The sequence below is a fragment of the Dysidea avara genome, chromosome 1, assembly GCF_963678975.1.
Source record: "Dysidea avara chromosome 1, odDysAvar1.4, whole genome shotgun sequence".
Taxonomy (NCBI): domain Eukaryota; kingdom Metazoa; phylum Porifera; class Demospongiae; order Dictyoceratida; family Dysideidae; genus Dysidea; species Dysidea avara.
Window position 1 is genome coordinate 34,259,615 of NC_089272.1, and position 26,699 is coordinate 34,286,313.

General features: G+C 38.7%; 1 protein-coding gene and 1 long non-coding RNA gene across 4 annotated transcripts in view; one reads left to right on the top strand and one right to left on the bottom strand.

Moving 5' to 3' along the window:
- LOC136262866 (uncharacterized) overlaps positions 1-26,699 on the bottom strand; it is a 93,463-nt gene that overhangs the window by 21,151 nt on the left and 45,613 nt on the right. The gene's annotated exons all lie outside the window — the stretch shown is intronic.
- Positions 25,681-26,370, top strand: LOC136249910 (uncharacterized). The gene is made up of 3 exons (XR_010698380.1): positions 25,681-25,870; positions 25,927-26,010; positions 26,060-26,370. It is a non-coding gene; the product is annotated as an uncharacterized lncRNA (long non-coding RNA).

Below are 26,699 nucleotides of genomic sequence, written 5' to 3' on the forward strand. Positions count from 1 at the left end.
TACCCTATGTCAGCAATAATTCAAAGTGAAGTTACACACAGGATTTCAATAGCCTTTGTGGACCCAAAACCCAGCAGGTTCAAGTGCAGCTATATAGCAGGATGGCGACTTTCATGACTTCAATGATAACCAAAACCATTCTTGCTAATGCACACCTTACTATCTCATGATCTACCACGTGTTAGACCTCGTGTTTGAGTGTGGGTAACTTCGTGGAAGCTATGGGAGATAACAGTGGTGCTTCGAATTCTACACGGGATCCTAGCGATGCTTCTAGCAGCGAAGCAGCAGGGACAGGGACAGCTTTTTACAGATGGAAATACAGACATTATTATATTTTCCTGAGTGAAGATGCAAAGAATTTTAAGGTCCGTTGTACTTTGTGTGCTGGAAATAAAATGCTGTTGTCTGCTAAGAATACAACTTCAAATCTCAAGAAACATCTGACATCTATACACAAGAATACAACTTTGATAGCAAAAGAAGTTTAAAAACCTGAGCAGTGGAAACGAAGATTGGAGGCTGATGGTGATAGCAATAATAATGGTGATCCAAAGAGGCAGTGTACTTTACCAGCAGTGTTGAGTAGGTATTCCATTCCTCCCAATAAGCTACAAAGCTTGCTTGCAGAGTATGTAATAGAAGACATGCGACCTTTGTCGACCGTGGAATCCCCAGCTTTTAGAAAGCTTTTAGGCAGTATCTGTCCAACCCAATTACCTGACAGAAAATCTTTTACAGTTTATCTTGATACAGTTTATGATTCAATGGTCAGCAAAGTCAAAAAGACATTGGAAACAGTTGATATTGTTTCGACTACTGTTGATGTATGGACGGCACACCACCGAAGCTATTTGGGGATGACTGTCCATTGGATTGACCCTCACACCTTAAAGAGATGCAAAGCGGCCATAGCATGTGCAGGAATGATGGGGAGGCATATTTATGATGTTTTGGCTTGCAAGATAGACCATGTTCATACAAGCTATAGTCTTACTGGGAAAGTATGTGCTACCATAACAGATAATGGGTCAAACTTTGTGAAAGCATTCACAGTTAATTCAAATTCTTCTGATTCTGCAGCTGCACCCCTGGAGGATTCAGAAGAAGAAACAGAGGATGATACAGCTTTTGAAAATGTTGATGAATTGCTAACATTTGACTCGGAGGAAACAAATACTGATGATGATCTCACCCAGGTACAATATGAATTGCTGCCACATTATAGGTGTGCTGTACACACTCTTAATCTCATTGCAAGCAAAGATGCTGATAAATTCCTGTCATCTTCCTCAACATCTAAAGGTGTTTACCGGAGTTCATTTGCTAAAAGCTCAGCTTTGTGGAACAAAGCCAACAGATCGACTGTGGCATCTGATGCCGTGCAAGAAGTGGTCAAGAGGAAGCTCATTGTACCTACTACCACAAGGTGGAACTCCCATTATGACGCAGTAGTTCGAGTTATTGACAATTCTTTAGCAGAGTTAAATGATCTTTGCACCAAACTTGGGCTACGGTGTTTTAGTGAACGTGAGCTGAAGTTTTTGAAAGAGTACATCATTGTTTTAAAACCTCTTTCAAGAGGGCTTTACATCTTACAAGGGGAAGACAACTGCTTTTTCGGTACTCTTTTGCCAACGCTAGAGACAATTATCAAAAAAGTGGTAGCTCTTCAGACTGACCTCTCTTCCATGACCTGTGGGCTTGCTGGGGCTATAGAGGATGCCATCAGATATCGTTTTGAAAATGTGTTTCAAAATGATAGTGCCATTTTAGCAGCAGTAACATTGCCAAAGTTTAAGCTTAAATAGGTGGAATCCCAGAACACAAAGGATGTATATAAGCAGATGCTTCTTCAAGAGATGAGATCCCTTGCTGCTGATATTGCAGTAACAGTTGTACAAGACTCACAGGATGAAATGGCAACATCAACAAGAAGCAAAAAGGATGACTTCTATGATCTCAAATCAGATGATGAGTCTACACCAGAAAGTAATGTCAACATAGAAGTCAGGAGCATTGATAATCTCCACAAATATCCTCTCGTGAAAGGCTTTTCCTGTTGTACAACACAGCACTGCCTTCTAGCGCACCTGTTGAAAGACTCTTCAGTCTTGGAGGATTAGTATTATCACCCAAATGCAACAGATTGGTTGATGAACGGTTTGAAAAATTACTGCTTATGAGGTACAGGTATAATAAAGAGTACTTAGATATCTAGATTTTACATACACATTGGTAGACTATTGGATGGACTTTTTTGAACTGATTGTAATTTGCCATTGTAATTTTCCATTGTTATTCATCATTAACAATTAATAATTTAAAACACAATATTGAAAGTAACTGTAGTAATTAAAGTACTTTATTACTTTTACAAAAGTAACTGTAACTGTTAATAAGTTACATGGAACAAATGTAACTAGTAACTTGTAACTAGTTACTTTTCTGAAGTAACTACCCTAACTCTGACCACTAATATGTGACCCTATTTTGGAAAACCATACATTTGGGCACATGCTAAATTTTTGGAATTCTCAATTGAAAATTTCAGTGATTTTTTTTAAATTAATTTTTTGCATATTCTGATAAAACAACTATTAAGCCCTCTTGCTGTGAAATTTCACACGCATAGCTTCTTTTATCTAGGAGATATACTGAATTATATCAGACCATGTAGTAGTTTCACGATGTGTGGGACAACAATTAACTTACAAATTGGGAAATCTGTTCATTCCCAAAACCAAACATTTTCTTGTCTTTAGACTATAATACAAGTGATTTAATTGAGAAAAAGCACAAAGAACATGCACATGATTAAACTCTCAAGGATCTCTTTTCATTAATTTTTATATTATAAGAATGGTGATCTTTGTCAACAAAGTGATTTGTCATTAATTTGTCACATCTGATCACTATACAGTTCTATAAACTAATATGAAAAGTTAGTTTGTAATGTATTAGACAGTAAATTGGCCATATCTTTGGAATGCTTCAACATATCATCACAAAATTTTCACACAAGGTAGATAACCATTCAGTGCTTCATTGTAGCTATAAAAAAGAAAATTGGCCAATGTGCCCAAATGTATGGTTTTCCAAAATAGGGTCACATATGTTCCATGTGGGTTAATCACCTACATGTGTGGGAAACTGCTGAACTCTCTACAGGATGATTTATTTGCAGCTAAACTCTCTAAAAGATGATTTGTTTCTAGTTGATCTGTCTACAATGTAACTTGTTTGTAGCTGAACTCCCTACAGGTTGGTTTCTTTGTAACTGATCTCTCTACAGGGTGACTGGTTTCTAGCTGATCTCTCTACAGGGTGACTTGTTTCTAGCTGATCTCTGGATGACTTGTTTCTAGCTGATCTCTGGATGACTTGTTTCTAGCTGATCTCTGGATGACTTGTTTCTAGCTGATCTCTGGATGACTTGTTTCTAGCTGATCTCTTTACACGGTGACTTGTTTCTAGCTGAACTCTCTATAGGGTTATCTGTTTGTGATTGAACTCTCTACAGGATGGTTTCTTTGTAGCTGATCTCTCTACAGGGTGACTTGTTTCTAGCTGATCTCTGAACTTGTTTCTGGCTGAACTCTCTACAGATGATTTGTTTGCAGCTGAACTCTCTACAGGGTGATCTGTTCGTAGCTGAACTCTCTACAGGGTGATTTGTTTGCAGCTGAACTCTTTATGATAGTTTCTTTGTAGCTGAACTCTCTACAAAGGTAACTTCTTCTAGCTGATCTCTCTACAGGTACAGGGTGACTTTTTTTTGTAGCTGAACTATTTGCAGGGTGATTTATATATAGCTGAACTCTACACAGAGTGACTTAGGCCTACTTGTAGCTAAACATTGTCTAAAGTAACTTGTTTGTAGCTGATCAAGATAAACTCTCTACTGGATAGCTTTTTTTGTAGCTGAATGCTCTACACAGTGACTTGTTTTTAGCTGAATTCTCTACAGAGTGCATGACTTGTTGTAGCTAAACTCTCTACAGGGTGACTTGCTTGTAGCTGAATTGTCTATAAGATTAACTGTTTGTAGCTGAACTCCCTACAGAATAACTTGCAATATAATAATTATAATTCTATAATGGAGCAAGTTAAAAATGTAGCTGAATGCTCTATTAGGGTGACTGTTCTATCAAGACACACGATAGTGTGTCGTGCGGCCAAGTACAGCCAGTGCAGGCATGCGACAGACAAGTGTGTATTATACAGGAACCAAGAAAATGCCGTTTTAACGCATCCGTAGCTTGATAATGGCTGGAGGGAAATTAACCATTTTTTCTGTGGAAACTTCCTTGGGATGGGGCACCTCCCATTTCAAATTTTAGCTGAATCCGTCAGGCCATCACTGAGATATGCGCCTTCACAGTTCGTCTCAGTTTCTACGTATTTTTCTTTATCTTCATCTTCTTATTCTTCTTCTTTTTGCACCACTTAAAAAAATTGCTACAACTCGTGCATTCTTTAGTTGATTTTCTTCAAATTTGGAAGGCTATAAGAATGTAATTTAGCACATTTACAGTCCAAACTTTGAATAAAGAACAAAGGAGTTGCACGCGATTTTTGAAAAATTCGATTGCGATTTTTTGTCACGGCCACAGGGTAAACCATTTGAAGGAATGACTTTAAAATCGGTCTGTACATGGAGTAATCATCGTAGCGCAAACCTTTTGTGGTTTGAAAGAAATCACACTAACAGTCATGGAGTTATAACAAAAACGCCAACCATTATGTAAAATGCGCACTGTCGAGTTTTGTTAATAAAAAAAAGTAATACTTGCCACACCTACCAGGCAAACTAGTTAACGGAATCAGCTGAAATCAGGTAGAGGGGTAGATAAATCATTTTAGAGAGATCTTTCAGTGGTTTACAAGGAATCAGATTAAAATCCACTGAGCTACGCTATGAAAGTGAACTAGGTGTAACAAGTGCGCGATCGAGATCATAGATCAAGACACACGGTAGTGTGTCGTGCGGCCCAAGAAGCCGGCACGCCACACCGTGAGTATATTGACAGGAAGAACGAAAACGTCATTTTCACACCTTTGTATCTCGGTGATCACTTATCTGATTGGAACCAAATTTGCTACACAGTTGCCCGCCAGCCAAGGGAGTCTACATTCCAAATTTGAAGGAAATCGCTCCAGCCATTTCCGAGATACGAGCTGCCAAAGTTTGGTTTTTTTTCTTCGTTTTTTTTTTCTTCTTCTTCGTCTTTTCGCACACTTGCAAAAATTGCTATAACAAGCAAACGCGTACTCCGATCGCCTTGAAATTTGGCACACAGAAAGGGAGTCCAAAGGCGAATCCTAGCATCAACTTTGGTACAAATCCGATGAATGGTTCAGGAGTTATGACCGATTATTCGCGTAAAACAAGATCGATTTGTTGTCACGCCTACAGGGTAAACCGCTTCATGGAATGAGTTGAAAATTGCTATGTAGATGGAGTAACCATCGTAGGAGTGCCTTTTGGTGGTTTGAAAGGAATCGAGATAAAGACCACGGAGATATGACACAAAACCCAACCTGTGTCACAATTACGCGATCGATTTTTATGAATAAAAAAGTATTAGTTTTCACGCCTACTAGGCAAACCGCTTAGAGCAATGAGCTGAAAATCGGTGTATAGCTGGAATAATCTTCATAGAAAGTCCTTGCAGTAGTACAGAAGAATCGGATTACAAACCACTGAGTTATGATTCGAAAGCCAACTCCGTGTAGCAAATGCGAGATCGAGATACTCTAATAGAACAGTCACCCTAATAGAGCATTCGGCTAACTTATTTACTCCATTATAGAATTTTATTACATCACAAGTTATTCTGTAGGGAGTTCAGCTGCAAACAGTTAATCTTATAGACAGTTCAGCAAGAAGACAGTCACCATGTGGAGAGTTAAGCAAATATACCACTATAGAGATTCAGAACATTACAAGTCACACTGAAGAAAGTTCAGCTATAAACAAGTCATGCACTGTGTAGAGAATTCAGCTACAATTAAGTCACTCTCTAGAGAATTCAGTTACACAGAATTCTGCTACACACAAGTCACTGTGGAGAGAGTTCAGCTACAAACAAATTACCCTTTAGAGTGATCAGTTACAAACAAAACACTTTGCAGGGTGTTCAACTGCAACAAATCAATTACCTTTAGAGCGATCAGCAATGAACAAATCAACACAAATCTACCTGTAGAGAGATCAGCTAGAAACAAATCACCCTGAAGAGAGTTCAGCTACAAAAAATCACCCTGTAGAGACATCAGCTAGAAACAAGACACAATGTAAGGAGTTCAGCTACAAGCAATCACCCTGTAGAGAGTTCAGCTAAAACAAATCAACCTGCAGAGAGATCAGCTACAAACAAATCACCTTATAGAGAGTTCAGCTACAAACAGATTACCTGTAGAGAGATCGGCTACAAACAAATCAACCTGCAGAGAGATCATCTATATACACACAAATCAACTTGTAGACAGATCAGCTACAAACAAATCACCCTGTAGAGAGATCAGCTAGAAACTACACACAATGTAAGGAGTTCAGCTACAAACAAATCACACTGTAGAGAGATCAGCTACAAACTAGACACAAAGTAAGGAGTTCAGCTACAAGCAAATTACCCTGTAGAGAGTTCATCTACAAACAAATCAACCTGTAGAGCAATCAGCTAGAAACAAATCACTCTGAAGAGAGGTCAGCTACAAAAAAATCACCCTGTAGAGAGATCAGCTAGAAACAAATCACCCTGAAGAGAGGTCAGCTACAAAAAAATCACCCTGTAGAGAGATCAGCTACAAACAAATTGCCCTGTAGAGAGATCGGCTACAAACAAATCAACCTGCAGAGAGATCAGCTACACACAAATCAACTTGTAGAAAGTTCAGCTACAAACAAATTACCCTGTAGAGAGATCGGCTACAAACAAATCAGCCTGTAGAGAGTTCAGCTAAAACAATTCAACCTGCAGAGAGATCAACTACAAACAAATCACCTTATAGAGAGTTCAGCTACAAACAAATCTCCCTGTAGAGAGATCAGCTAGAAGAAGTTTCCTTGTAGAGAGTTCAGCTTCAAACAAATCACCCTGTAGAAAGATCAGCTAGAAGTGGTCACCTTGTAGAGAGTTCAGTTACAAAAAAACCACCATGTAGAGAGCTCAGCTACAAACTAGTGACCTTGTCGAGACATCAGCTAGAAGAAGTTACCTTGTAGAGAGTTCAGCTACAAAGAAACCATTCTTTAAAGAGCTCAGCTGCAAACAAACCACCTGTACAGAATTCAGCTACAAATAAATCACCCTGTAGAAAGATGAGCTAGAAAACGTTACCTTGTAGAGAGTTCAGTTACAAAGAAACCACCATGTAGAGAATTCAGCTACAAACTAGTGACCCTGTAAAGACATCAGCTAGAAGAAGTTACCTTGAGAGAGTTCATTTACAAAGAAACCATCATGTAGAGAGTTCAGCTACAAACAAATCTACCTGTAGAGAGATCAGCTAGAAGAAGTTACCTTGTAGAGAGTTCAGCTTCAAACAAATCACCCTGTAGAAAGATCAGCTAGAAGTGGTCACCTTGTAGAGAGTTCAGTTACAAAAAAACCACCATGTACAGAGCTCAACTACAAACTAGTGACATTGTAGAGACATCAGCTAGAAGAAGTTACCTTGTAGAGAGTTCAGCTACAAAGAAACCATTCTTTAAAGAGCTCAGCTGCAAACAAACCACCTGTACAGAATTCAGCTACAAATAAATCACCCTGTAGAAAGATGAGCTAGAAAAAGTTACCTTGTAGAGAGTTCAGTTACAAAGAAACCACCATGTAGAGAATTCAGCTACAAACTAGTGACCCTGTAAAGACATCAGCTAGAAGAAGTTACCTTGAGAGAGTTCAGCTACAAAGAAACCATTATTTAAAGAGCTCAGCTGCAAACAAATCACCTATACAGAATTCAGCTACAAACAAATCACCATGTAGAGAGATCAGCTAGAAGAAGTTAACTTGTAGAGAGTTCAGCTACAAAGAAACCATCATTTAGAGAGTTCAACTTCAAACAAATCACCTGTAGAGAGTTCAACTACAAAAAAATCTCCCTGTAGAGAGATCAGCTAGAAGAAGTTACCTTGTAGATCGTTCAGCTACAAACAAATCACCCTGTAGAGAGATCAGCTAGAAGAAGTTACCTTGTAGAGAGTTCAGCAACAAAGAAACCACCATGTAGAGAGTTCAGCTGCAAAGAAATCACCCTGTATAAAATTCTGCCACGAACAAATTGCCCTGTAGAAAGATCAGTTAGAAGAAGTTACCTTGTAGATAGTTCAGCTACAAACAAATCACCATGTAGAGAGATCAGCTAGAAGAAGTTAACTTGTAGAGAGTTCAGCTACAAAGAAACCATCATTTAGAGAGTTCAGCTTCAAACAAATCACCTGTAGAGATTTCAGCTACAAACAAATCTCCCTGTAGAGACATCAGCTAGAAGAAGTTACCTTGTAGAGAGTTCAGCTACAAAGAAACCATTCTTTAAAGAGCTCAGCTGCAAACAAACCACCTGTACAGAATTCAGCTACAAATAAATCACCCTGTAGAAAGATGAGCTAGAAAAAGTTACCTTGTAGAGAGTTCAGTTACAAAGAAACCACCATGTAGAGAATTCAGCTACAAACTAGTGACCCTGTAAAGACATCAGCTAGAAGAAGTTACCTTGAGAGAGTTCAGCTACAAAGAAACCATTATTTAAAGAGCTCAGCTGCAAACAAATCACCTATACAGAATTCAGCTACAAACAAATCACCATGTAGAGAGATCAGCTAGAAGAAGTTAACTTGTAGAGAGTTCAGCTACAAAGAAACCATCATTTAGAGAGTTCAACTTCAAACAAATCACCTGTAGAGAGTTCAACTACAAAAAAATCTCCCTGTAGAGAGATCAGCTAGAAGAAGTTACCTTGTAGATCGTTCAGCTACAAACAAATCACCCTGTAGAGAGATCAGCTAGAAGAAGTTACCTTGTAGAGAGTTCAGCAACAAAGAAACCACCATGTAGAGAGTTCAGCTGCAAAGAAATCACCCTGTATAAAATTCTGCCACGAACAAATTGCCCTGTAGAAAGATCAGTTAGAAGAAGTTACCTTGTAGATAGTTCAGCTACAAACAAATCACCATGTAGAGAGATCAGCTAGAAGAAGTTAACTTGTAGAGAGTTCAGCTACAAAGAAACCATCATTTAGAGAGTTCAGCTTCAAACAAATCACCTGTAGAGATTTCAGCTACAAACAAATCTCCCTGTAGAGAGATCAGCTAGAAGAAGTTACCTTGTAGATCGTTCAGCTACGAACAAGTCACCCTGTAGAGAGATCAGCTAGAAGAAGTTACCTTGTAGAGAGTTCAGCTACAAAGAAAACACCATGTAGAGAGTTCAGCTGCAAAGAAATCACCCTGTAGAAAATTCTGCCAGAAACAAATTGCCCCGTAGAAAGATCAGTTAGAAGAAGTTACCTTGTAGAGAGTTCAGCTACAAAGAAACCATTCTGTAAAGAGCTCAGCTGCAAACAAATCACCTGTACAGAATTCAGCTACAAACAAATCACCCTGCAGAGAGATCAGCTAGAAGAAGTTAACTTGTAGAGAGTTCAGCTACAAAGAAACCATCATTTAGAAAGTTCAGTTACAAACAAATCTCCCTGTAGAGAGATCAGCTAGAAGAAGTTACCTTGTAGAGAGTGAAGCTACAAACAAATCACCCTATTGAAAGATCAGCTAGAAGAAGTCACCTTGTAGAAAGTTCTGTTACAAAGAAACCACCATGTAGAGAGTTCAGCTACAAACTAGCTACCTTGTAGAGACATCAGCTAGAAAAGCTACCTTGTAGAGAGTTCAGCTACAAAGAAACCATTCTGTAAAGAGCTCAGCTGCAAACAAATCACCTGTACAGAATTCAGCTACGAACAAATCATCCTGTAGAGAGATCAGCTAGAAGAAGTTACCTTGTAGATAGTTCAGCTACAAACAAATCACCCTGTAGAGAGATCAGTTGGAAGAAATTACCTTGTAGAGTGTTCAGCTACAAAGAAACCATCATGTAGAGAGTTCAGCTGCAAAGAAATCACCCTGTAGAAAATTCTGCCAGAAACAAATTTCCCTGTAGAAAGATCAGTTAGAAGAAGTTACCTTTTAGAGAGTTCAGCTACAAAGAAACCACCTGTACAGAATTCAGCCACAAACAAATCACCTGTACAGAGTTCAGCTACATACAAATCACCTGTAGAGAGTTCAGCTACAAACAAATCTCCCTGTAGAGAGATCAGCTAGAAGAAGTTACTTTGTAGATAGTTCAGCTACAAACAAATCACCCTGTAGAAAGATCAGTTAGAAGAAGTTACTTTGTAGAGAGTTCAGCTACAAAGAAACCATTCTGTAAAGAGCTCAGCTGCAAACAAATCACCTGTAAAGAATTCAGCTACAAACAAATCACCCTGTAGAGAGATCAGCTAGAAGAAGTTACCTTGTAGATAGTTCAGCTACAAAAAATCTCCCTGTAGAGAGATCAGCTAGAAGAAATTACCTTGTAGAGAGTTCAACTACAAAGAAACTATCATGTAGAGAGTTCAGCTGCAAAGAAATCACCACTGTCCAAATTTCAAGGCAATAGCTCTTTCCAATCTGAAGTTATCAATTGTCAAAGTTGGCAAATTGGATGTGTGTGGAAGACCCCTTTTCGCAAATCCGATCACATATGTATTATATATATAATTTGTACATTTACTGATAAAATATTTAAAGTACATCTACTTCATCTTTTCGTCTTCCTGTAGTAAAGAAAAAAAACATAGGTTAAAAAAGTCCCAAAGCTGGCCATAGGCCGGCTTTGGGGTATACAAATACAAAAAGAAATGAAATCTAATCCAAAACAGCCAAGCTGTAAAAAAAGTGTGCGGCCCTCAGAAAGGCTATGGTGAAAAAAGATGTGAAATACAAGGTGGCGGCCAAGAAATGGCTGTGATGGTAGGTTAATGGTAAAAATTTTAATAACGACAATTCAGGTGAATTTTTGTGCCGCTTCACAAAATTTACCTGAATTGTCATTATTAAAATTTTTACCATTAACCTACCATCACAGCCATTTCTTGGCCGCCACCTTGGATTTCACATCTTTTTTCACCATAGCCTTTCTGAGGGCCGCACACTTTTTTTACAGCTTGGCTGTTTTGGATTAGATTATATAAACTACATACCCGGGATTGGAAACGGAGACACATGATCCAATTACTCGTGTACATTTGCTCAAAGCAATCCGCATTGGAGCGCACCCCCCAAATAACCGCCCATTTTCAAAGTGTTTGTATGGTAGAAGACGGAGGAGAAGGCTTAATATCCAGGTTGAGATATGCGTAAAGCCACTAATACTGGTAGGTCAATAGTTACTTAAGCGCCTACCGGGGCCAGAGATTCGTACCTAGCGAATTCACTGTTCTGGCGCGTCAAAACCATTTAGCCGATGGACTCAACAAAGTTTTGGGGAGTGTGCAGTGTAATGAGAACATTTCCAACCCACAAAAAATGTATACAAGATTAGCGTTTAGTTACCCAAGTGGTACTAGCTAAGTAATTATGTCCCTTTCTTAGCCGTTTTGCTTCTACTCCAGGCCTGTATCCTGTACAAGAATATGGTAAAACTCTTAAGTGCTTCTGGTCTCAATCATTTGTAAACCTGACAATTTCAGAAGTTAAAATGATAGGCAAGTCTGTATAGAGTGGTACTGTACAGCTCTCAAACTTAAATAGTACTTCAGCTAATCAAAATATTTATCCAAAGAAGACCTACTAATAGCTACACAGTTTAACATTTGATAGTCACATGGAGCACTGATTGAGACAAGTGTACAATGTTGTGCATGTTTCTGTGTTGGAACAGAAAGTCAATTGAGTGTACATAATGAATGTTGTAATAGAGTATGTTACATGGTTCCTACCACCATACTCAATTTCACGGCAGTGGCTGTTTTAGCTACATGTATTCACAGCAACTGCAGACTCTAGATAAGTGACATAATGTCATAGCCGACTCCATTGCTGGATACGTACAACCATCCCTCTAGCAATATGTTGCAACATACACTGTTGTGCCATACCGTCATGTTGTTAATTTATTACTAAGAACAGCCTGAGCTTGGTACAGCATATAATTTTTCTATAGCCAACTTGTCCTCTACAAAAATCCTAATAGTTTCAATGTGAGATGAATCTTTCACAGCAACAAACACTGTCATTGTATTCCTTGACAAGTGGTAGAAAGACACAACACAGGAAGAGATTTGTTAACCTACAAAAACAGTCTACATAAAGATTGAGCTACATTAGCAAATGCAACACTAACATTGTACAATGGAACCTGTCCTGTATAGAAAGGTCACCTCTCTGAAATTGGCCAACTTTAATTCCTTTAGTGAGGCAACTATACACTAACCTAATTGTATAAAGCAAACATCAAGAAATGTTGGCCTGAAGGTGATCGGCTTAGGACAGATTCCACTGTACATCAAACACATTGATGTCATGCATTCACAATGCAACAGTCAAGAGAGGGAAATCACAGTAATCATATACTGCACTGTGCTAAGTAGAGATGCCATGTACGTTTATCACCACTACTCTTGCCACTGCTATGGTACATTCACTTTAAGGTAAGTGAGGGCGGATAATTCCAGATACTTAGCTTGTCCTCAGCAATGGAAGAATCCTACAATGGTTAAATGTAAAATTGTACAGGAAATGCACCATAAGATAGGCCTTGAAACCATAGCTACAGTTACTGTTAACTCGTCAATGAAACATGCTGCAGTTTTTTTAAGACTGGTACCCATACCGTTAGGCCAGACCACTTTTTTCTCTTTGTCACTAGGTAGGGAGAGAAATGGTCTGTTTCAAATTCCCCCAATTGTCTTGACATGTCATGAGGTTACATCACAAGCATGCAGTATTAGTGACCCCATGTGCTTAAATTACATTACATTATGATAAAACAACAATAACCAGAAGACTTCAATCATTGGTAGATTCCGATACAACTTTAGGCACCAACTGGATGGTTCAACTATTTCATCACAATGGAAAGATCCACCAGGCTATACCATCAATGTCGTTGTTTCATTCTCCCAAACTCATCTACCTGTTCACATCAGTAAAGTTTCTACTCTAAGGGATACTTTCCATCTAGAAATGCACTCTAATTTTGTAATTGCATAAAATTTAATTTGTTTTGTAATTTTTCTAGCCATGTCACCTGTGCTGTCTGCTCTGTAACAATAATGTACGTACCATTCAGGGGCGGATCCAGAGTTTGGAAAGAGGGGGGGCACCTTTCTCAAAAACAGTTGAAGACCAAAAAAACTTACTGAAAACCAGTTGAAGACCAAAAAAAAAAAAAAAAAAGGTCGCAACAATAATAGCTAGTTATCCTTACCAACTATATCACGTCTGTTACGTAAAATAAAATCCTATTTATAGCTTCATAGGTAAGCTACACTGCCTCATGAACATTGTGACTACTTTATTAGAGTAATTGACTGCTCTATTAGAGTATCTCGATCTTGTATGCAATTTCGTGAAGGGGGGGGGGGGGGGGGGGGGGCATTTGCCCCAAATGCCCCATCCTGGATCCGCCACTGCCATTGTGTCTGAGCATGGTCTGAGTAATTCAATCTCGAATTCAATGAACCAGTAACCTCGCTGCTGACCGCCCATTCCTGTCGAGTTCACCTGGTCAGCTAACTCCAAATAATGTCTTCATTTAGTAAACCTACGAAATACGAAATGTAGAGTTAAGTAGCCTTTATATCTCTGTTTAGCTAGCTATGAACTCACAAGAAAATGAAAAGAATCAACTACTCGCCTGGCTAGGCGCTTCGCTGTCATAAGGGTGCGCTCCAACGTGGATAGTTTGGATAAAAACTGGCGTTTCCAATCCCGAGTATGTAGTATATATAATCTATGTCGAGATACTCTAATAGTGCAGTCACCCTAATAGAACATTCAGCTGCGCAATAAGTCACTCTATTAGAATGTTCACCTACAATCAAGTCACCGTTCAGCTAACAACATAGGGAGTTCAAGTCACCCTTCAACTAGTATCAAAAACAAATAGCCCTGTAGAGAGTTCAGTTACAAACAAGTCATCCTGTAGAGAGTTCAACTACAAACAAGTCACCCTGAAGACAGTTCAGCAGCAAACAAATCAGTCTGTAGAGAGTTCAGCTACTCTTCAAGTCACCTCGTAAAGAGCTCAGTAGAGATCAGCTAGAAACATATCACCCTGTAGAAAGATCAGCTAGAAACAAGTCACCCTGTAGAGAGTTCAGCTGGAAACAAGCAACCTATAGAGAGATCAGCTAGAAACAAGTCACCCTATACAGAATTCAGCTACATTTCATAGAGTGTTTCAACTAAAAATAAGCAACCATGTGGAGAGTTCAACTACAAACAAACTCTTTAAGTAGAAAGATCAGCTAGAAGCAAATTATCTTGCAAAGAGTTCAAATCCATTTGAAGTCACTTTGTAGAGAGTCAAGTAATCTTGTAAAGAGATAAGCTAAATTTCAAATCATCCTGTAGAGAGATCAGCTTGACAGAAATCACCCTGTAGAGAGATGTGGTAGAAACAAGTCACCCTGTAGAGTAATTAGCTATAAACAATTCATCCTGTAGAGATCAGCTAGAATCAAATTACCCTGTAGAAAGGTCAGCCAGAAACAAGTCACCCTGTAGAGAGTTGAGCTGGAAACTGTAGAGAAATCGGCTAAAAACAATTCACACTGTACAGATAAGCTAGAAACAAATCACCCCTTAGGGAGATCAACTCAACACAAATCACCATGTAGAGAGATCTGGTAGAAACAAGCCACCCTGTAGAGAAATTAGCTAGAAACAATTTACCCTGTAGAGATCAGCTAGAAACAATTCATTCTGTAGAGAGATTAGCTAGAAATAAGTTACCCTGTAGACAGTTCAGCTGGAAACAAGTCACCCATAGAGAGATCAGCTAAAAACAAACCACCTAGAGAGAATTCAGCTACATTTCATAGAGTGATTCAGCTAGACATATGCAACCCTGTAGATAGTTCAGCTACAAACAAACTCTTTCAGTAGAGAGATCAGCTAGAAACAAGTTATATCCTGCAAAGGGTTGAACAGCTACATTTGAAGTCACCCTGCAGAGGAGACAGCTAGAAACAAGTATAGCCTTGTAAAGAGATTAGCTACATTTCAAATCACCCTGTAGAGAGACCAGCTCGAAACAAATCACCCTGTAGAGAGATCTGGTAGAAACAAGTCAGCCTGTAGAGAGTTCAACCAGTAAGAAGTCACCCGTAGAGAAATCATGCAGCTAGAAAAAACTCACCTGTAGAAAGATCAGCTAGAAACAAGTCACCCTGCAGCGAGATTAGCTACATTTCAATCACCCTGTAGAAAGATCAGCTTGAAACAAATCACCCTATAGAAGGATAAGTTAGAAACAAGTCACCCTGTAGAAAGATTAGCTATAAACAAATCACCTTGTAGAAAGATCAGCTTGAAACAAACCACACTATTGAAAGATTAGTCAGAAACAAGTCACCCTGAAGAAAGATCAGATAGAACGAAATCTGCACCATATAGCACTACCAGAGAACAATGCTATGAAACACCTATGGATTATCCATGAACAGTAAAATAATCCCCATTAAGCCCCATGAAAGTCATTTCATTGATATTTCATTGTAATATCCATGCATGAAATACTCATGATTTCATGGTAATTTTCAAATTATTTCATGGCACAAAAACCTTTCATGATTGCAGTGGCCATGAATTGTCAAATTTTCATAGGCAGTGTCCATGAATTGTTATAGGTAGTGTCCCTGAAAACTATCATGGTTTACCAGCACATTTTCATAGGCTTTTCTCTGGGTATTCAGCTGGAAATAAATCAGAACAGCTAGAAAAAATCATGCTGTAGAGAGATCAACTAGAAAACTCACTCTATAGAGAGATCAGCTGGAAACAAGGCACCCTGTAGAGTGAGGCTGAGGGAGTTCAGCTGATTAAGTAAGAGCCCAACTACTTTCCAAGTCAACCAATGGAGAATCCAGCTATGAACAAATCTCTCAGTAGAAAGATCAGCTAGAAATAAATCACCCAGCATAGTATTCAGTTAGAAACAAACCCCCTGTAGAGAGATCAGTTAGGCAAGTTACCCTGTTATCTGCACAGAGTTCAACTATTTTTCAAGTCACCCTGTAGAGAGTTCAGTGGAAACAAGCAACCCTGTAGAGAGATCAGCTAGAAACAAATAACCCTGTAGAGAGATCAGCCAGAAACAAATCACCCTGTAGAGAAATCAGCTGGATCAGGTCACCCAGTAGGGTACATTTCAAGTCACCTTGTAGAGAGATCAACTGGAAACTGGAGAGAATTCAGCTGCATTTTGTAGAATGTTTCAGCTATAAATAAGCCATCATGTGGTGAGTTCAACTACAAACCATTCACCATGTAGTCAAAGAGTACACTTACATTATGAGGTTCCCTGTAGAAAAGAACTACATACACATTTCCCTGTAGCTGCAAACAATTTAGCCTGTGTGACTTATTTTTATGATCAATCAACAAAATTATAAATAATATTATTGCCTAAAGTACATGTAGCTAAACAAATCATTGAAATCGTCTTCATAATGGTCTTCTCTCTAGATCTGTAGTAAAGAAAAAGACAAGTTAAAAGAAATACCTAAAGCTGGCCATAGGCTGGCTTTAGGTACGAAATTACAAAAAGAAGTGATATCTAATCAAAAACAGCCAAGCTGTAAAAAAAGGGTGCGGCCTCCGAAAAGCCAGGGTGAAAAAAGATGTGAAATCAAAGGTGGCGGCCAAGAAATGGCTGTGATGGTAGGTTAAAGGCAAAATTTTAATAAAGACAATTCAGGTGAGTTTGGTGCCGAATCCTAGTAGAGGAAGCAACACAAATTCACCTGAATTGTCGTTATTAAAATTTTTGCCATTAACCTACCATCACAGCCATTTCTTGGCCGCCACCTTTGATTTCACATCTTTTTTCACCCCAGCTTTTTTGGAGGCCACACCCTTTTTTTACAGCTTGGCTGTTTTTGATTAGATTAGAGTATCTCGATCTCGAATTTGCTACACGTAGTTGGCTTTTGAATCATAACTAAGTGGTTTGTAATCCGATTCTTCTGTACTACTGCAAGGACTTCTCTACTACTGCAAGGACTTCTCTATGATAATTATTCCAGCTACACACCAATTTTCAGCTCATTGCTCTAAGCGGTTTGTGAAAACTAATAGTTATTTTTTATTCATAAAAATCGATCGCGTAATTGTGACACAGGTTGGGTTTTGTGTCATATCTCAATGGACTTTAACTGGATTCCTTTCAGTCCACAAAAAGGCACTCCTACGATAGTTACTCCATCTACATAGCAATTTTCAGCTCATTCCTTCAAGCAGTTTACCCTGTGGGTGTGACAGACCTTCGACCTTATTTTACGCAAATAATCGGTCATAAATCCATGAATTTTCATCGGATTCCTACCACATTGGGCACTGAGATTTGCCTTAATGAGCCCTTTAACTGTGCCAAAATTTCAGCCTGATTGGAATATGCATTTGTGTTTTATGGTGGATTTTGCGAAGTGTGCAAAAAGTAGTAGAAGAAAAAAATGAAGAAATAAAACCCAAACTTTGGCCGCTCGTATCTCGGAAATTGCTGGAGCGATTTACTTCAAATTTGGAATGTTGACTCCCTACCTAGCCGGCACTTCTGTTGCAAATTTGGTTGCAATCGGATAAGGGATCACGGAGCTACAAAGATGTGAAAATCACATTTTCTTTCTTCCTGTTAATATACTCAGTGGCGTGCCGGCTTCTTGGGCTGCACGACACACTACTGTGTGTCTTGATAATAATTGCGAATAAATTATATCCATGAATAAAATTACAGGCATGTATATAAATACCACTTCACCTACAATGGCTTAATCTACTTTGCCCTTGTTGGGTTACATCAAGACAGCTGTCTAGAACTTATACTATAGAACTCACCTGCATTACAAACAGCTCCATTTGAGCCAAAGAAACTCCTCAGCATGGTTTGAGAATAGGACTAAGAAACTTAATCCCACAATCGATCTCAAGATGTGTGACTATATAATGGCACAAAGAGATAGCAAAGGACATTAAAGAAATGTGAAGATTTAGAGATATCCGCACTGTTCACAGTGCGCATATCTCGCAAACTTTCCTGAACCAGTGCAATATCTGAGGATTAACGTACTGTTCACAGTGCGTATATCGTGCTAACTTTCCTGAACCAGTGCAATATCTGATATATTTTATAGTTATAACACGCTTACGAGGGATACGACTAAAATATACAAACGATTCACGAGAGCGCGTATATTTAGTCATATCCCGAGTAATCGTGTTATAACTGTTATATTCTACACCCCAGTAGATGAAAACGATTTTAGATAGTAAGTTATAGTGAAACAGCACCTCCTGGAGATGGAAATCAATAGAAATTCTTGATGGATCAGATGTTTTACACTTTTAACGGTGCCACGCCCACATAGTCGCGATTAGTGAGTTATCCACGAAGGAGACAAGAGTTCATTGAAACTTGTTCCAGTTCCTGGGTGAATAATTGTTGGTTGATTTAGGCGCTTGTTATTAGAGACTTGTTTACCGTTTAGATAAGGATTTCGCGGAATGTGTGAAGTTACACCATATATGGAAAGCGTAGCCACAAAGCGTGGTATATCAGTTATATACCACAGTTTGCCGTGTTATATCAGTATATATATATAACTGATATAATACGGCAAACTGTGGTATATAGCTGATATACCACGATTTGTGGCTACACTTACCATATCTTTTCATTATAGACGATTGAGAGGTGATCTAATATTTCTTTTCAAAATTCTTAACAATTATTTCACCACCGATTTTACTGATATATATACGTACTCAAGATCTATTACCAGGGGGCATCAATTCAAATTGTTTAAGGAACGCTCAAGACTATTGTGTAGATCTAATTACTTTATCAATAGAATCACCAACAATTGGAATAGTTTGCCTAATTATGTCGTAAATAGTTCTTCGATTATGATTGATTATGATTATTATGTGATTTGGGTTGAGGCTTAGAAGCCTGTACACCCATTCAATTACATACATATACATACATAAATTGGATGCAATGAACAAAACTTAACTATGAATATAATTATTACATTAACATAAATCTATAATCATAAAAGTAATTATCTACAGCTGATTTAAAATTATTTAATAAAGAATTTCCTACAATATCACTCGTAAGATTGTTCCAATCATTAATTACTCTAGTACCAAAATAGTTGACCCGACATGAAAGGTGGGTAGGGGGCTTAAGTAATTTATATGCATGACCTCTAGTTTGTGTATTGTGGGAGAAAGTAAAAAAGTTGGAGTGATTCAGATTGAAGTAATCGTTCAACATCTTGAAAAGAAATATTAAGTCACCACGTCTGTGCCTGTACAAAAGAGATGGTAAATTCATTGGTGTCAGTCGATCTATGTAAGACTTGTCTCTTAAAGATGGTACTAGTTTTGTAGCACGCCGTTGCACACCCTCAAGTTTACGTTGATCTAATCATAATGGGGTCCCCAAATTACATTTCCGTATTCTAATATTGGTCGAACCATTGATTTATACAACCGTGATAGTACAAATTCATTCAAATCGATAAAACTTCTTTTCATACAAGCCAATACCCTGTTCGCTTTCATAGCTACTTCAGAAGCGTGTTGGTGGAACTTTAAATTCGCATCAAATATAATACCCAAGTCCTTATGACAATTAACTGAGTCCAATGAGACACCATTAAGATAGTAGCCTCCAAAGTTAACACTTTTAAATCATTATTAGATAGTCATTTAATTGATTCAAGATTTATTTTTGTATAAGTCATTTAATTGATTCAAGAGTTATTTTTGTATAATTACTGCGTTGATCGGGTATGCAGGCTGTGCCTTTACCCGTATTTAATCATAATCATAATCATAATCATATATGGTGTAACTTCACACACATTCTGCAAATCCTTATCTAAACGGTAAACAAGTGTCTAATAACAAGCGCCTACTGTAAATCAACCAACAATATATACCTGAGCAATTTTCGATGAGCTCTTGTCTCCTTCACTAACTCTTGTCTCCTTTACTAACTTCAATAATCGAAAGTAGGTGGGTGTGGCACCACTATAGAGTCTAAAATGCCTGATCGATCAAGGATTTCAAGCCTCTAATACTGACAAGAGCCTAGAATCATTTACCTGAGCAAGGAGGATTTTCGATGAACTCTTGTCTCCTTCACTAATCACAAGTAGGTGGACGTGGCACCACTAAAGAATCTAAACCGTCTGATCCATCAAGGATGTCTACTCAACAGGTGCTGTTTCACTATACCTTGCTATTTATAATGGCTTTATCTACTGGGGTGTAGAATATAACTACAAAATATATATATATGCACTGGCTTTCCTCCGAGGTGTGAAAGTGGTACATATATAGGAAATTTACTGAGATAAACACACCATAAACAATGCGTATATCTCGTTAAGGCAGTGCTTAACTCAAGATGTAACACTTTCACACCTCAGATCAAAGGAGCCGCCTGGGCTACATTTTGTATGTAGCCCAGCTAGCCGGGCTACAACTGGGCAGTGATTATATACCGTATAGTACAAAATATTCGACGGACAAAACTTTTGTGGTTAGATCACCTACGTATTTGGTATTTGAGGAAAAACTTTCGCGGTTGCTTGATGACACGCATAAAAACGTCATAGCACTTATCGATCAAAAACTATAGGCACTTACTTACTAGGGGCGCTTATACGCAAGTAGGTGCACGTGATCAGCTTGTTTTCGAGCGCGCAAGTGGATGACCTCGTGGATGATGGCACTTCATCGTGCAACATCTGAAACTTCCAGTTGTGTGAGGAGATTTCATATCTACCAGAATATATGGACACCTGTGATCGGGGAAGAGCTGTTCTGTGAAAGAGAGGAGGGTAACCCAAGTGACAGATATGCTGTGCCTGTGCTTGACTGTTCAGCGGTGGTAGGTCACATTCCATGTTATATGTAATGTTTTTTTATGATGTGGTGGCTCTATTTCTTGCATCATAACTGGAGCACGCCAGTACTCAAGAGATCTGCCACAAGAGGGTATGGAGGTTCCTTGCAAGTATCGATTTGTTGGTAGCCCTAAAGAATTGAGCAAGGTGGAAAACTATTTGCATGGTCATACGTACAAAGGTGATGAGAAGCGGAGGTCTGTAACAATACCAAGTGAAGACAAGAATTCCTTATCAATGCTAGCTCCCGAATCTGTACCAAGCCCCCAAGAAAAAAAGCTTGGAGCTAATGAGCAGAACAATAGTTTTCCCTCCTCATCTACAGCATACAATGATGATGATGATGATGAAAAGCTGAATAGTCTGCAAATGAAACACTTCCAGAAGTGGTAGTAATAGAGAAGATCTTAGATGATGATGATAGTGAAGATGTAGACAATTGCTTGAGTGATCCCATATGAATCACTCATGATAGACATATACTGCATGTGAGTGATAAAATGATAATAAAATTAGGGGAACTCTCTGATAAACATGTATTAATGACCCAGTACTGCATTAAAAAGCAATTCCCATTGATTGGTGGACTTCACAGTACTCTGATGCAAGAGAAAGTTGTAATTGGCTGTACTGCCAACACAATTCAAGTCATCCATTGTCAAAAAAGAAGGCACTGGATAACGGTGTCAACAAAATGGTGTTGGGCTGGCCAAGTGAATGTGTATGACACTGCCTTTGATAAGCTGGACTGCGAATCAAGAAGAATTGTTAAAGCCATGTTCTCATTAAAAAGTGCTAACACATCCAGATGGTCCCAGTTCAAAAGCAACAAGGAGCAATGGATTGTGGAGTTTTTGCCATTGCTATGATGACTTCAGTTGCCTTTAATGAAGACCCATCCAAAGTCCACTACCAACAGGATAAACTGAGGCAGCACTTGTTGCAGTGTTACGTAGATCAAAAAATGATTCCTTTTCCTAGAGATTAGACAGTTTCTAAGAACATTGTTATTATTTTTAGTGATTATTTGGTGAATGAAACTACAGTATGTAACTACATCAATTATTGTACAATTATTACAGAGGTATGAATTACTTTGCTATACAATGTCATAATTAGTCACAAATTATTCCTGCTGCTCGAAACCCATTTTTAATGATCTCAGAATGGGTCTGTTTGTAACAATGGACATCCATCATCCATTGGGCTCCTAGTGGCTTCATTAAATGCATGGGAAACTTAATGGGTGTTGAATCTCCCTGCTCAAACATTTGGTCAGAATACCACAACTCAAACTTTCCTTTAAGAAAATCCTTCACAGGTTTGTTTACACTTAGATCCAGAGGTTGTAAACAGTCAGTGCAATTGGCTGGGACATAGACAACATCAACATTGTTGTCTTCCAAGAACTTCAGTACTACTTCATCAGTAAGTTGAGCTTTAAAATTATCAAAGATGCAGATAGCACGTTGCTCATTGGGAAGACCACACGCTCTTCACTTCCTTTTGATGTATGGCAAAATGATTCGCTCAATGTAAGCCAAAGTAGTTGATTCATTGGCCCAGTGTGTAGGAGTAAATGTGATATGCCAATTGCTAGGGAACTTTGTTGATGGCAAGCAGGCAGTGGTCTTTCCCTGATAAATCAGTTGGGGTGGAAGGAAATCTCCATCCATTGTAGCTGCAAAGACAGCAGTAATCTGCCTTTTGTCTTCAATTCCTGCTACTGGCACCTTCTTGGACCCTTCCTTGGCCATGGTCCAAGACGACACTGGCACATATTTGAGGCCAGTGTGATCCCAGTTAATAACTAGGCATCGTGGTACTTCTTCTAAACTGATTATGGCACGTATGTCAGTTTTCACCTCCACAAATTTATCTACATTTGCCCTGGCCTTAGAATTTGCCTTCCTCTTTACAAAGTCCATTCTTTTCAGCAAATATTTGCTCCATTTCTTTGTAAGTACAACGTGACCGCCATTACTCGACAGCAATGTAGGGTTAGTCATTCTTATGATACCTCTAGCACTTGCTCTAGCTATCGCACCATTCACCACACCACTAATTTCATGAAGCTTCATCAAGTAGGCTTGCACTTGCTTGTCTATATCTTCTCCAAGCAGTAAAGGGTGACCAACTTTCTTCAACAGTAACTCCGAGACCTCAAGGTCTTCTCCTTTTCGCTTTCTATCTCTCAAAAGGTGCAAATATTCATCTCTCCAGCCATGAACTGTGCTTTCTTTCAATCCATCTGGGGGAAAATCTTTTTCAAAACGTCTTATTGAGTTCATCACTCCATGTTCAGCTGCGTACTTTCCAACTAGTGCTTTCTGTGCAGGTGTTGCCTTGAGATATGGTAATCGCTGTTTCGCACCTTTCCCCTCCGAATGGACCTTTATAACTTCTTCATTAGCTGCTTCGATTGCCTTTCGATCAACCACTTGATTTAGGGAGCTCTCTGGGTTAGGAAGAGGAGTCCCAGACCAACCATTAAGACGATTAAAGTACTTTAGCAATGCCATGTGACTAATGTGCTAAAATCTCAAAAGCGCCAAAACATCAGTTTTGAAAATCCGCGGGGAAAACATTCGCGGTTCAGGGATAAACCGCGAAAACCGCGAAAGTTTTGTCCCTCGAATATTTTGTACTATACGGTAGATGTTGAGGCTGAAATCGATTGTGGGGATCGATTAATACTCGTGTGATTAGGACGCATGACTTGGATTTCGCCTTGAAAACCACTCATACGGAGAGCGTTTTGTTATCCTCTCCATCCTATGAGTTTAAAAACATTGGGCTAAGGTGAGAACTAGTACTATAGCTTATTAATCGATCGTTTCCGTATGTTTTCAAATATGGACACGCTCCCATCACAAAGCTACCACTCTGCACAGAGTGACCACTTTACTAGCAAGCTTACCTTTCTAGGCCTTTAGTGAACTTTTTCCATAAGCAATTAAATAGCACTGATTACAACATTAAACTCACGTAACCAAAATTCTCCGTGATATCTCTAGGATATGTCCGTTTATCATAACCGAACGTAACCAGAACGTACTAACGGCTGACCCACAATCAAAAATTTTAGCTATGCATATACAATACTTTCAGTGCCTGCACTTGTATTGGCTAGGGTGATTGATCGCCCTGTACAGGCTACCAGCCTGATAAATGTTACATATTAGCTGTAACATGAGCAATCAGGCTTTGCCTGATGGACCACAAATGAGTAGGCGTGGCCCACGAAATAATATCACCCAAAAACCAGCCTCAATTTCCCCTAATGACGATCAGGCAGTATTGGTTAGGTGAAACTAAGCCCAAACAAGCTTTCAGAACGCTTTCAGCAAGTTGCTACGGAATTTCAAAAATTATTTATTTAATGGAATTTTCTATTGATTAAAGTAACTGACTCACTGATGCCTTCAGACAAGCGTAACTCGATAATGGCTAAGACTGCGGGCTTGACGAAAACAAGTCACAAGTCAGATTGACATTATACCGCTATAAGTTCATTCCTCTCAACTCAGGCATATTTCCATGTGGGCGGGAGGTCCATTTATATTATTTCATTATAAGGTTGGCAGCTTTTCAAGCCATTATTTGCCTGGCACAACCATAAACAGCTGCATAAAAGCATACTTAAGCTTGTTCCTTCCTTTTATGTTGCAAAAATAGCACAAACGTGAAGTTTGTGTCGAGTTGATAGCACTGCTGACATGTGAGCTGACACTGTTTCAAGATTGCTTTTACTGAGCCTGTCAGTATGCAATAATAGCCGAAAATAATGGATGAATACAGAATAATGGAATATTTAGAGCTGCCAGTAGCCAGATGCGGGTGGTGGACGGGAAACAGAGAATTTATTTAGAGTGGCCTTATTAAATTCTATCCTACCAGGGACCTGTAGTCGCATTTTGATGTCTTGTATCTCCCTGCTCACTTGATAAACCCACAATCCAACTTTCAGTATGCTCGTGTCGTTGCTCGTACATTCGAACTTTTACCACAGCAATGCCTTGTCATCAATTTTATGTTATTTCCAGTGCCCACTATCAAAATTCACATATCCCAATATAAATACACTCGTGAAGCATGCCAGCAGTTTCCCACACATGTAGGTGATTAACCCATATGGCACTTAGTTCAGCGTTGATTATTATTGATTATTATTATTACTGAGCAGTCAGCCCTGCTGGTGTGCTCAGATTTGCCCGAATACATGTAACACAATTACAATAATGATTGTAGTCTAGTTCTAAAAATGTCAGCATCTGCAACTTCAACAAGATCTACTGGTAAGGAGTTCCAATCATTAATTGTTCTTGAAAAATAACTATTTTGGTGTGCTGTGGTAGATACATGTGGTAAGATGTAGTGCAGTGGATGGTACTGTCTCGTGGATCGTGATGTTAGTAGGTAGTATGGAGGAATTGTAAGTGATATTTGTTGGTAAAAAATTTTGTGTAAAGTTTGTAGTCAAGATAATTTGCGGTGAGTCTGGAGAGTTGGCCATGAAAGCTGATTTAACATTGAGGTGACAGAACTAAGTCTACCATAATCATTCATTACCCAGCGTGCTGCTCTTCGTTGTATTTTTTCTAGCTCTACAATATCTCCAGTTTGGTGAGGGTCCCAGACGTCAGATGCATATTCTAGTTGTGGCCTGACCATTGTTAGATAAGCAGATTCTTTAACTTGTTCTAAACATTTGTTTAAGTTACGTTTCAGGAAATTAAGTGTTTTAGATGCTTTAGTAACAATACTAGAAATGTGTGGTGACCAAGATAGTGATGTATTAAGGATTACTCCCAAGTAAGTATGTTGATCAGATAGATTTAAGATGTAATTATTGAGGGTATAGACATGATTGAATGGTGTCAAGGATCTTGTACAACGTATGACAGTACATTTACTAACATTGAATCTAAGTTGCCAGGTGTTTGCCAATTCTGATAACCTATTCAGGTCTTCTTGAAGCATGTTGGCATCTTCTGCACTGTTAATAACTCTGTAAGTAGACAATCATCAGTAAACAAGCGGAGTGGTGAGTTGATATCTTTAGTAATGTCATTAATGTACAACAGAAACATTAATGGTCCGAGCACTGTGCCTTGTGGTACTCCAGAAAGCACCGGAACTGGACTTGAGGATTCGCTATCTAACACAACACACTGGGAGAGGTGAGTAAGCCAAGTTTGGATCCAATTGTAACTATTACCATTAATGCCATAGAATCTTAATTTGGTTAGTAGTCGCTGGTGTGGTACTGTGTCAAATGCTTTGGAAAAGTCTAATAGGATGATGTCTATTTGTTTTTGGTGGTCTAAAGCAAAGAAGATATCTTCAGATAGTGTGATGAGTTGGGTTACACATGAATGGTTAGCTCTGAATCCATGTTGATTTTCAATTAATATGTTGTTCTGATTTAGGTGGTTCATGATAGAGTGATATATGATATGCTCCATGACTTTAGCACAAATGGAGGTTAATGAAATAGGATG